Source organism: Ovis canadensis, chromosome 3, assembly GCF_042477335.2.
Source record: "Ovis canadensis isolate MfBH-ARS-UI-01 breed Bighorn chromosome 3, ARS-UI_OviCan_v2, whole genome shotgun sequence".
Taxonomy (NCBI): domain Eukaryota; kingdom Metazoa; phylum Chordata; class Mammalia; order Artiodactyla; family Bovidae; genus Ovis; species Ovis canadensis.
The window spans coordinates 37,023,862-37,036,026 of NC_091247.1; the positions used below are offsets into that span (position 1 = coordinate 37,023,862).

The 12,165-nt window shown below is 40.6% G+C and overlaps 1 pseudogene; it reads right to left on the reverse strand.

The window, feature by feature from the left end:
* Nucleotides 1-11,317: 11,317 nt before the first annotated feature.
* On the reverse strand, nt 11,318-11,768 carry LOC138931496 (small ribosomal subunit protein eS26 pseudogene; annotated as a pseudogene).
* Between the last annotated feature and the right edge of the window lie 397 nt (nt 11,769-12,165).

A 12,165-nucleotide genomic window follows, 5' to 3' on the forward strand; every position in this document is an offset into this window, starting at 1 on the left:
ATTCCCTTTGTATGCCTAAGTTACTTCAGGTTGGATTCCTGGATTACTGGTGTGACCTGGTACTGACAGTTTTGCAGAAGATGTAAATTCTTCACATGATCATTTAAATTCTTCACATGATACAAAAATCAATCCTCAGTAAAAGCTGAGGGCACACTAAACTTAAAAGTGCTTGCGGCAACCAAATTTATCTTTATCAGTTTTCTGGTTGCTAAACATACGTATTATAAAATAAGTTTATGAAAGCTAGTGTACAAAGTGACTATTTCAGATTTTTGTCTGTATGTATATAAATACATATAATAATTGTCTTCCCAAAACTTAGATCAGACTTTGAGTCAATCCTATAGCTTATGTCTTCCACTTAATAATGTATTTTGGATATCATGATACATTAATTTACATAGATCAGCTTGGTGATATTTTTTTTTCCTCTCTCTCTCTCTCTTTTTTCATTTTACTTTACAATACTTTATTGGTTTTGCCATACATTGACATGAATCCACCATGGGTGCACATGAGTTCCCAATCCTGAACCCCCCTCCCACCTCTCTCCCCATATCATCTCTGTGGGTCATCCCAGTCCAGCAGCCCCAGGCATCCTGTATCCTGTATCGAACCTAGACTGGTGATTCATTTCTTACATGATAGTATACGTGTTTCAATGCCATTCTCCCAAATCATCCCACCCTCTCCCTCTCCCACAGAGTCCAATAGTCTGTTCTATACATCTGTGTCTCTATTGCTATCTCGCATACAGGGTTATCATTACCATCTTTCTAAATTCCATTTATATGTGTTAGTATACAGTATTGGTGTTTTTCATTCTGGCTTACTTCACTCTGTATAATCGACTTCCAGTTTCATCCACATCATTAGAACTGATTCAAATGTATCCTTTTTAACGGCTGAGTAATATTCCATTGTGTATATGTACTACAGCTTTCTTATCCAGAATGGGAAAGACTAGAGATCTCTTCAAGAAAATTACAGATTCCAAAGGAACATTTCATGCAAAGATGGGCTCAATAAAGGACAGAAATGGTCTGGACCTAACAAAAGCAGAAGACATTAAGAAGAGGTGGCAAGAATACACAGATGAACTGTACAAAAAAGATCTTCACGACCCAAATAATCACGATGGTGTGATCACTCATCTATAGCCAGACATCCTGGAATGTGAAGTCAAGTGGGCCTTGTAAAGCATCGCTACAAACAAAGCTAGTGGAAGTGATGAAATTCCAGTTGAGCTGTTTCAAATCCTGAAAGATGATGCTGTGAAAATGCTGCACTCAATATGCCAGCAAATTTGGAAAACTCAGCAGTGGCCACAGGACTGGAAAAGGTCAGTGTTCATTCCAAACCCAAAGAAAGGTAATGCCAAAAATGCTCAAATTACCACACAATTGCACTCATCTCACATGCTAGTAAAGTAATGCTCAAATTCTCCAAGCCAGGCTTCAGCAATACGTGAACTGTGAACTTCCTGATGTTCAAGCTGGTTTTAGAAAAGGCAGAGGAGCCAGATATAAAATCGTCAGCATCCACTGGATCATGGAAAAAGCAAGAGAGTTCCAGAAAAGCATTTATTTCTGCTTTATTGACTATGCCAAAGCCTTTGACAGTGTGGATCACAATAAACTGTGGAAAATTCTGAAAGAGATGGGAATACCAGACCACCTGACCTGCCTCTTGAGAAACCTGTATGCAGGTCAGGAAGCAGCAGTTAGAACTGGACATGGAAGAACAGACTGGTTCCAAAAAGGAAAAGGAGTATATCAAAGCTGTATATTGTCACCCTGCTTATTTAACTTCTATGCAGAGTACATCATGAGAAACGCTGGACTGGAAGAAACACCAGCTGGAATCAAGATTGCCGGGAGAAATGTCAATAACCTCAGATATGCAGATGACACCACCCTTATGGCAGAAAGTGAAGAGGAGCTAAAAAGCCTCTTGATGAAAGTGAAAGAGGAGAGTGAAAAACTTGGCCTAAAGCTCAACATTCAGAAAACGAAGATCATGGCATCTGGTCCCATCACTTCATGGGAAATAGATGGGGAAACTGTGGAAACCATGTCAGACTTTATTTTTTTGGGCTCCAAAATCACTGCAGATGGTGACTGCAGCCATGAAATTAAAACACGTTTACCACTTGGAAGAAAAGTTATGACCAACGTAGACAGTATATTCAAAAGCAGAGACATTACTTTGCCGACTAAGGTCTGTCTAGTCAGGGCTATGGTTTTTCCTGTAGTCATGTATGGATGTGAGAGTTGGACTGTGAAGAAGCCTGAGCACCGAAGAATTGATGCTTTTGAACTAAAGCATCATGTGGTGTTGGAGAAGACTCTTGAGAGTGCCTTGGACTGCAAGGAGATCCAACCAGTCCATTCTGAAGGAGATCAGCCCTGGGATTTCTTTGGAAGGACTGATGCTAAAGCTGAAACTCCAGTACTTTGGCCACCTCATGTGAAGAGTTGACTCATTGGAAAAGACTCTGATGCTGGGAGGGATTGGGGGCAGGAGGAGAAGGGGACGACCGAGGATGAGATGGCTGGATGGCACCACTGACTCTATGGACGTGAGTTTGAGTGAACTCCAGGAGTTGGTGATGGACAGGGAGGCCTGGTGTGCTGCAATTCATGGGGTCACAAAGAGTTGAACATGACTGAGCTACTGAACTGAACTGAACTTTCTTATCCATTTGTCTGCTGATGGACATCTAGGTTGCTTCCATGTCCTGGCTATTATAAACAGTGCTGCGATGAACCTTGGGGTACACGTGTCTCTTTCAGTTCTGGTTTCCTCCGTGTGTATGCCCAGCAGTGGGATTGCTGGGTCATAAGGCAGTTCTATTTCCAGTTTTTTAAGGAATCTCCACACTGTTCTCCATAGTGGCTGTACTAGTTTGCATTCCCACCAACAGTGTAAGAGGGTTACCTTTTCTCCATACCCTCTCCAGCATTTACTGCTTGTAGACTTTTGGATCGCAGCCATTCTGACTGGCGTGAAATGGTACTTCATTGTGATCTTGATTTGCATTTATCTGATAATGAGTGATGTTGAGCATCTTTTCATGTGTTTGTTAGCCATCTGTATGTCTTCTTTGGAGAAATGTCTATTTAGTTCTTTGGCCCATTTTTTGATTGGGTCATTTATTTTTCTGGAATTGAGCTGCATAAGTTGCTTGTATATTTTTGAGATTAGTTGTTTTTCAGTTGCTTCATTTGCTATTATTTTCTCCCATTCCGAAGGCTGTCTTTTCACCTTGCTTATAGTTTCCTTTGTTGTGCAGAAGCTTTTAATTTTAATTAGATCCCATTTGTTTATTTTTGCTTTTATTTCCAGTATTCTGGGAGGTGGATCATAGAGGATCCTGCTGTGATTTATGTCTGAGAATGTTTTGCCTATGTTCTTCTCTAGGAGTTTTATAGTTTCTGATCTTACATTTAGATCTTTAATCTATTTTGGGTTTATTTTTGTGTGGGGTGTTAGAAAGTGATCTAGTTTCATTCTTTTACAAGTGGTTGACCAGTTTTCCCAGCACCACTTGTTAAAGAGATTGTCTTTTCTCTGTTGTATATTCTTGCCTCCTTTGTCATAGATAAGGTGTCCATAGGTGTGTGGATTTATCTCTGGGCTTTCTATTTTGTTCCATTGATCTATATTTCTGTCTTTGTGCCAGTACCATACTGTCTTGATGACTGTGGCTTTGTAGTAGAGCCTGAAGTCAGGCAGGTTGGTTCCTCCAATTCCATTCTTCTTTCTCAAGATTACTTTGGCTATTCAAGGTTTTTTGTATTTCCATAAAAATTGTGAAATTATTTGTTCTATCTCTGTGAAAAATACCACTGGTAGCTTGATAGGGATTGCATTGAATCTGTAGATTGCTTTGGGTAGTATCCTCATTTTCACTATATTGATTCTTCCAATCCATGAACGTGGTATATTTCTGCATCTATTAGTGTCCTCTTTGATTTCTTTCACCAGTGTTTTATAGTTTTCTATATATAGGTCTTTTGTTTCTTTAGGTAGATATATTCCTAAGTATTTTATTCTTTTCATTGCAATGGTGAATGGAATTGTTTCCTTAATTTCTTTTTCTACTTTCTCATTATTAGTGTATAGGAATGCAAGCGATTTCTGTGCATTGATTTTATATCCTGCAACTTTACTATGTTCATTGATTAGCTCTAGTAATTTTCTGGTGGAATCTTTAGGGTTTTCTATGTTAGAGGATCAAGGTTCTGCAAACAGTGAGAGTTTTACCTCTTTTCCAATTTAGATCCCTTTTATTTCTTTTTCTGCTCTGATTGCTGTTGCCAAAACTTCCAGAACTATGTTTAATAGTAGTGGTAAAAGTGGGCACCCTTGTCTTTTTCCTGACTTTAGGGGAAATGCTTTCAATTTTTCACCATTGAGAATAATGTTTGCTGTGGGTTTGTCATATATAGCTTTTATTATGTTGAGCTATGTTCCTTCTATTCCTGCTTTCTGGAGAGTTTTTATCATAAATGGACGTTGAATTTTGTCGAAGGTTTTCTCTGCATCTATTGAGATAATCAGATGGCTTTTATTTTTCAATTTGTTAATGTGGTGAATTACATTGATTGATTTGCAGCTATTGAAGAATCCTTGCATCCCTGGGATAAAGCCCACTTGGTCATGGTGTATGATCTTTTTAATGTGTTTCTGGATTCTGATTGCTAGAATTTTGTTAAGGATTTTTGCATCTATGTTCATCAGTGATATTGGTCTGTAGTTTTCTTTTTTTGTGGCATCTTTGTCAGGTTTTGGTATTAGGGTGATGGTGGCCTCATAGAATGAGTTTGGAAGTTTACCTTCCTCTGCAATTTTCTGGAAGAGTTTGAGTAGGATAGGTGTTAGCTCTTCTCTAAATTTTTGGTAGAATTCAGCTGTGAAGCCGTGCTTGGTGGTATTTTAAATGTTTATGTTTGAAATGTGTCCTCCTAAATGACTATCATTGGTAATGGTGGTCACTGAGGGTATGTGCTATTTCACTGATGGAATTCTAAATTAGAGCCAGGAGACCTGTGCAATCGACTTTTTGTGTGCAGACAGGTTTTGCAAGAAGTTGAATGGTTGATTTCTCATTTCCATGTCAGGCTGTTGGCAGTATTTCAAGTACTCTTTTGATTCAGGGTTGAATCATGGGACAAAGCTATAAGACACTTGCCTGGCAATTTGCAAGGTGATCTTATAAGGTGAACAGTACAGGGAAAACAAAACCTGCTCACTCTGGACTCACATTCATAATCAGGAGTTATGAAAATAATAACAACTAACACAACAGCAACTTTTATCAAGTACTTAATAGGTACCAGGGACACTGGCTAAGCACTTGACATCAGATGTATTATTTAATCCTTACAGTAACTCTAAAATTATCACTGCTGCTGCTGCTGCTAAGTCGCTTCAGTTGTGTTTGACTCTGTGCAACCCCATAGATGGCAGCCCACCAGGCTTCTCCGTCCCTGGGATTCTCCAGGCAAGAACAATGGAGTGGGTTGCCATTTCCTTCTCCAAGGCATGAAAGTGAAAAGTGAAAGTGCAGTCGCTCAGTTGTGTCTGACTCTTAGCGACCCCATGGACTGCAGCCCACCAGGCTCCTCCATCCATGGGATTTTCCAGGCAAGAGTACTGGAGTTGCCATTGCCTTCTCCGAAAATTATCAGTATTTTCAGTAATTAATTTGAAGCTTTTGTCTATAGTCAGACAGATCGGAAGTGTCAGCGCTGGTATTTGACCTTGAGCTAAATAACCCTAAAGCCTGTGTTCCTCATCACCAGTTATTCTGCTCTCCAATTTGCTCCCCCGCAGCACCTGACTTGGAATGTTTATCTATTGTTACCTCAAAACTCAGATTTTGAAATGTAAACATTTTTACTGTTAGGAAAGTTTGTGGAAATTTTACTAACGCTTTTGTGCTGAGTTTAAGATAAATTTAGAGGAGGATATTACAATATCCTCTTGGTTAACACAACCTGGTGTAAACAAGGGTTGGAGGTTTATTGGTTGAGGTTCTGTTCCCTGACCACTTCAACTTTTGCTAAGTCAGATTTATGGAAATAATATATGAAGTAAGAAAATTAAAACTAATTATGAATAGCACCATGTAATTTATAAGGAAATCAATACAAAATATGACTTTAGGAAAATCAGATGAAGTATTAGTTTCCTATGGCTGCTGTAACAAATTATCACAAAGCTAGTGGCTTAAAGGGGCTTCCCAGGTGGTGCTAGTTGTAAAGAACATGCCTGCCAATGCCAGTGCAGCAGATGTAAGAGACACAGGTTTGATCCCTGGGTCAGGAAGATTCCCTGGCGAAGGAAATGGCAACCCACTCCAGTATTCTTCCTTGGGAAATCCCATAGACAGAGGAGCCTGGTGGTTTATGGTCCATAGGGTCGCAAAGAGTCAGACACAGCTGAAGCAACTTGGCATGTACAGTGGCTTAAAACAACACACGTGTATTATCTCATTTTTTTTAAATTAATTAATTAAATACTTTTGGGCTGCACTGGGTCTTCATTGCTGTGCACCAGCTTTCCCTAGCTGTGGTGTTCAACCTTCTCTTTGTGGTGACTTCTCTTGTTGCTGAGTGTGGGCTCTAGAGTGCATAGGCTTCATAGTTGGAGCACACAGGCTCCACAGTTGTAACACACAGTGTAACACATAGGCTTAGTTGTCCTGTGGCATGTGGAATCTTCCCAGACCAAGGATCAAACCCATGTCCCCTGCATTGGCAGGCAGATTCTTAACCACTGGACCCCCAGGGAAGTCCAATTATCTCATGTTTTGAAAAATACAAACCCAAAACAGGTCTGACGTGGCTAAAATCAAGGTGTCGGCAGAGTTGTATTCCTTTGGGTGGCTCTAAGGGAGAATCTTTCCTTTGCCTTTTCTTGTTTCTTGACGCTGCATTCATGATTCATGGTTCACCTTCACTCCAATCTTTGCTTCCATCCTCGCATCCCCTTCTCTGACTCTCCTACCTCATCTGTCTTTCTCTTGTTAGAAAGACATTTATTTTTTAAATGTTGGTGAAAAGCACACAACATAAAATTTATCATCTTAACCATTTTTAAAAGTACAGTTTAGTTTTATTAAATATATTCACATTGTTGTGCAGCTGGTTTCCAGAACTTTTTCATCTTGCAAAACTGAAACTCTACTCCACTTCAACAACTCCTCATATCCCCTCCCTGTAACCTTGGCATCCACAATGCTACTTTCTGTTTCTATGAATTTGACTACTCTAGATACCACATATAAATGGACTGATACAATGTTTGTCTTTCTGTGTTTGCTTTATTTCACTTAGCATAATGTCTTGAAGATTCACTCATGTCATAGCATATGTCAAAATGTCTTTCCTCGTTCAAACTCAATAATATTTCACTGTATGGATAGGTCACGTTTTGTTTAAACATTCAGTTGTTGGACACTCAGGTTACTTCCACCTTTTGGCTATTGTGAATAATGCTGCTATGAACACAGGTATACAAACACCTCTTCAAGACTTTGCTTTCAATTCCTTGGGGAATATGTCCAGAAGTAGAATTGTTGGACCATATGGTACTTCTATTTTTTTTATTTTTTGAGGAAACTCCATACTTTTCTCCAAAGCAGCTGTACCATTTTGCATTCCCTAAAACAGAATACCAGGCTTCCAATTTCTCCACATTCTTGGCAACACTTTTTGTTTTCTGTTTTATTTTTAGGAATAGCAATCCTGATGGGTGTGAAGTGACATCTCATTGTTGTTTTGATTTATATTTCTCTAATGATTAGTGATGTTGAGCATCTTTCCATATGCTTGTTGGTCATCCTCCCTTCCTTTTATAAAGACCCTTGTCATTATATTGGGCTCACCAGGATAATCCAGAATAATCTCCCCATTTTAAGATCCTTAACATAATCCCACCTGCAAAATCCCATTTGCTATGTAAGGTAACATACACAGATCCAAGAGATTAGAACATAGACAACTTTGTGGGACAGAAGGTATCATCATTCTACTGCCAAAGCCAAGAGAATAAGAAGTCTGAAGAAGGATGTTTGGCTGATGATTTCAGGTACAAAAAAAAGAATTTTATGATCAGTGACCTTTGAGACAGCTTTTAGTAAAGTGGCAGGATTGTAACTCAAAATGTTATTAATATTTTTATGTTAACTACTAATATGAAATTATATTTTTATATATCTGTTTCTTCCCAGAGGAGCTATTCTGTTTAAATTACCCAGAGTTCTCATAAGTTTGCTGCTGCTACTGCTAAGTCACTTCAGTCCTGTCTGACTCTGTGTGACCCCACAGACGGCAGCCCACCAGGCTCCCCCATCCCTGGGATTCTCCAGGCAAGAACACTGGAGTGGGTTGCCATTTCCTTCTCCAATGCGTGAAAGTGAAAAGTGAAAGTGAAGTCGCTCAGTCGTGTCCAACCCTCAGCAACCCCATGGACTGCAGCCTTCCAGGCTCCTCTGTCCATGGGATTTTCCAGGCAAGAGTACTGGAGTGGGGTGCCATTGAAGTAAAAACTCTGTAATCCCAGGCTAGTCTGGCAGCTCTACTTTATGCAGCATTCAGGATCTGTGTTCATTTCCCTAGGATGGAGTCCTGGTCCTTATGGTTTAGGCACATTCACTTTGTGGGAAGCAGGATGGATGGGGGGAAATGAATGTGATGTCAGTATCAGTTCAGTTCAGTTCAGTCACTCAGTCATGTCCAACTCTTTGCAACCCCATGGACTGCAGCACACCAGAACTCCGTCTATCATCAACTCCTAGAGCCTACTCAAACTCATGTCCGTCGTGTTGGTGATGCCATCCAACCATCTCATCCTCTGTCGTCCCCTTCTCTTTCTGCTTTCAATCTTTCTCAGCATCGGGGTCTTTTCAAATGAGTCGGTTCTTCGCATCAGGTGGCCAAAGTATTGGAGTTTTAGCTTCAGCATCAGTCCTTCCAATGAATATTCAGGACTGATTTCCTTTAGGATTGACAGACTGGATCTCCTTGCAGTCCAAGGGACTCTCAAGAGTCTCCTCCAACACCACAGTTCAAAAGCATCAATTCTTTGGCTCTCAGATATCAATATAAAGCAAGGGGAAAGATAAAAATAGACAACTTTGTGGGACAGAAGGTGTCCCACAAACTATAGTGTTAGATGTGAGGACAAGGCACTTGTATGTATGTATATGAGTCCAATGAATACTTAGAGCAATTGTAGAAGTTGTGCATGTTGGAGGTTGTTGTGGACTGTGGTCCATTAACAGACATGAGAAGGGAGTGACCATCCTAGTCCTAAGCAAATTTTTTTTTGTCTCTGCTCTTGAGAGAGGAAATATGGATTCTATTTAGGACAAGCTGAGATAAAAGTCAAGCTTCAGACTTTTATCCAGGTATAGATGTCCATCAGACTTTAGAAAAGAAGAAAAACTGTTTTCATCCAACACAGAAGAAAGTACCAAGAAAATAGGTGATGTAGGAAGAAACACAGTGGAGAAACTTTGAAGTAGTTCACTTCCAAGTCTTCATCTGACTTATTATGAAGCATAACTATCTGCAGAGAATAAGACAGGTGGGTGGAGGCCCACATGTTTCAAGCTTGTGGAGCAAGGAGGTTTACTAGGTCTTGGGAAGTATGAGGAGGCAATAGGAGACTGCGCATGAAGCACACACTTGAAAAGTGGTCATACCTATAAAGCAGTAGCTCCAGTGTGGTAGCCAGGGAAGTCACAGTAAGGGAAGGCTGCTGCTGCTGCTGCTGCTGCTGCTGCTGCTGCTGCTAAGTCACTTCAGTCGTGTCCAACTCTGTGCGACCCCATAAATGGCAGCCCACCAGGCTCCCCAATCCCTGGGATTCTCCAGGCAAGAATACTGGAGTGGGTTGTCATTTCCTTCTCCAATGCATGAAAGTGAAAAGTGAAAGTGAAGCCACTTAGTTGTGTCCAACTCCTAACAACCCCATGGACTGTAGCCTACCAGGCTCCTCCATCCATGGGATTTTACAGGCAAGAGTACTGGAGTGGGTTGCCATTGTCACATTGGGGCAAAGGAGAGGTCCAAGGAAACAGCAACAGAGGGGAATTCTGAAAGCCTGACCCAGGGTTTGCAGTTATATTGACTCACCCATTTGGGGGAATATCAGACAATTTAGGCCAGAAAGTATAATCAGCAACCAGAATAAAGCACCATGGTATGTTGGTGTATGTTGGAATATTCCTGTTTCTTGTTTTCTGGACTCAAAGAATGTCAGAGTTAGCATATGTCAAGTGATTAATTTTCTTCAAGAAATGTACATTTGGTGTAACGTTGGGTTACAACGCTGGTAATTGTAATATATAAAGAAATATAATAAAGGTGGAAATGTTTATCCCAAAATACAGTAAAAAGGTATTTGATAAAATTACATATCCATCCTTTATTTATTTATTTTTTTTCCAGAACAATGTGTACTTTAATCAAAACTTCCAAGCTACTAGTTTAGCTTAAGGAAAAAAAATCATATAACCTAACCAGCAAAGGCCTTAGCAAACATTTACATATAAATTTTTCAAATATACGTGTACATTTGACCCTTGAACAAAGCACTGGTTAGGGGCACCATCTCTTCAAAAATCCATATATTTTAGAGTTAGCCTTTTGAATCTGTCTGTACTTTCACACTTAAGGTTTCAACCAACTGTGAATCGCGTAGTATTTACTAAAAACAAAACCGCCCCTGCCCCCTGCAGTTAAACCCATGCTGTTAAAGGGTCAACCGTGTATTGCTAGCTGGGAACTCTAATTTCTGAACTCTGAGACAAATGAGCCATTATCACACAGACTACAGCCTTTTCCCAGACTTTTTGCAAAACCCCCCTCGTATGGGACTTCCACAAATTTCTACGAATGCCTGGCATTCAGGGCATTGTCACCCCATAAAGCAATGTACCACAGAAAGATGAAGGCTGGGTGATTAGCTTAGCAGCAGACCAAGGTAGGCATGTAAACTTGACCTGAGGTTAAGGACCTGAATACAGATCCCCTTATGCAAGTTGCGGACGTTTATTAAAGTCTTCATGTTGCCACAAGAGGAATGCACACCTTAGCCTAAGTGACTTCCTGATGCACTCCTCACTCTGCTAGTTTCCTCCCCATTTTAAAGACACCAACTTAAACCATTTGCCAGGCTGAATTAATCAAACACAGATGCCCTAATTCCTCACCCCCACCCCTAAGCTATGCAAACTGGGGAGACCAAATGTACACAACCCCCACTCCATCTGGCAACATATATTCAACATGCTACATAAAGTATAATTTCCATTTTATTGTCTTTTCAGAGACACCAATATTTCTTCAGGCTTTAAGGACTTGGATCCTTACATGGGCTTTGGTGGAGGACGTGGGGCAGCACCCACAGGTCTAAATCGGGGTGGAGGTGTTCGGTCCTTACGGGCTTCCCGAGAGCGATTCCTGACTACCTTGCTGTGAATGGCACAACTCACGCAGTAATGTAGTTTCACATACAGCTTGGGAAGCACGTAGCGGTCGAAAACACTCGCTTCAGAAATGTCCCTGACGGCTGCCGCCTCTACGATGTTCCGAATGACGAACTTCTTAATGGCCTTATCCTTGGGCACGCATCGGGCACAGTTGGTGCAGCGAACAGGCTGCACGTGGCCGCGGCCCTTTTTGGCACGACCGTTGTTCCTTCTTTTCTTGGTCATCTTGGAAGCGCGGAGGCGAGAGAGGACCATCCTTTATTTAAAATAAGAAACTTTACAAAATAGCAATAACTTCTAGGAATTTGTTTGACAGAAATATTCAAATTTCTACACAGAAAATTCAGGAAAAATAAACTACAAAATCATTATCTTTACTATAAAAATAACAAATGACCCATTAGCGTTATAATAGCTAATAGGAGAAGTTTCTATTCACAGTAACCCCCTGTGTTAGATTGCTAGAGCTGGCACAACAAAATACCACAGATTGGGTAGCTTAAATTACAGAAATCAATTTCTCAGGGTTCTGGGGACCGGAAGTCCAAGATCAAGGAGCCAGCAGGTTTGGTTTCTAGTGGAAACCTCTCTCCTTTGTTTGCAAGTGGCCATCTTCTCCCTGTGCCCACACACCCTGGTGTCTCTTTGTATAT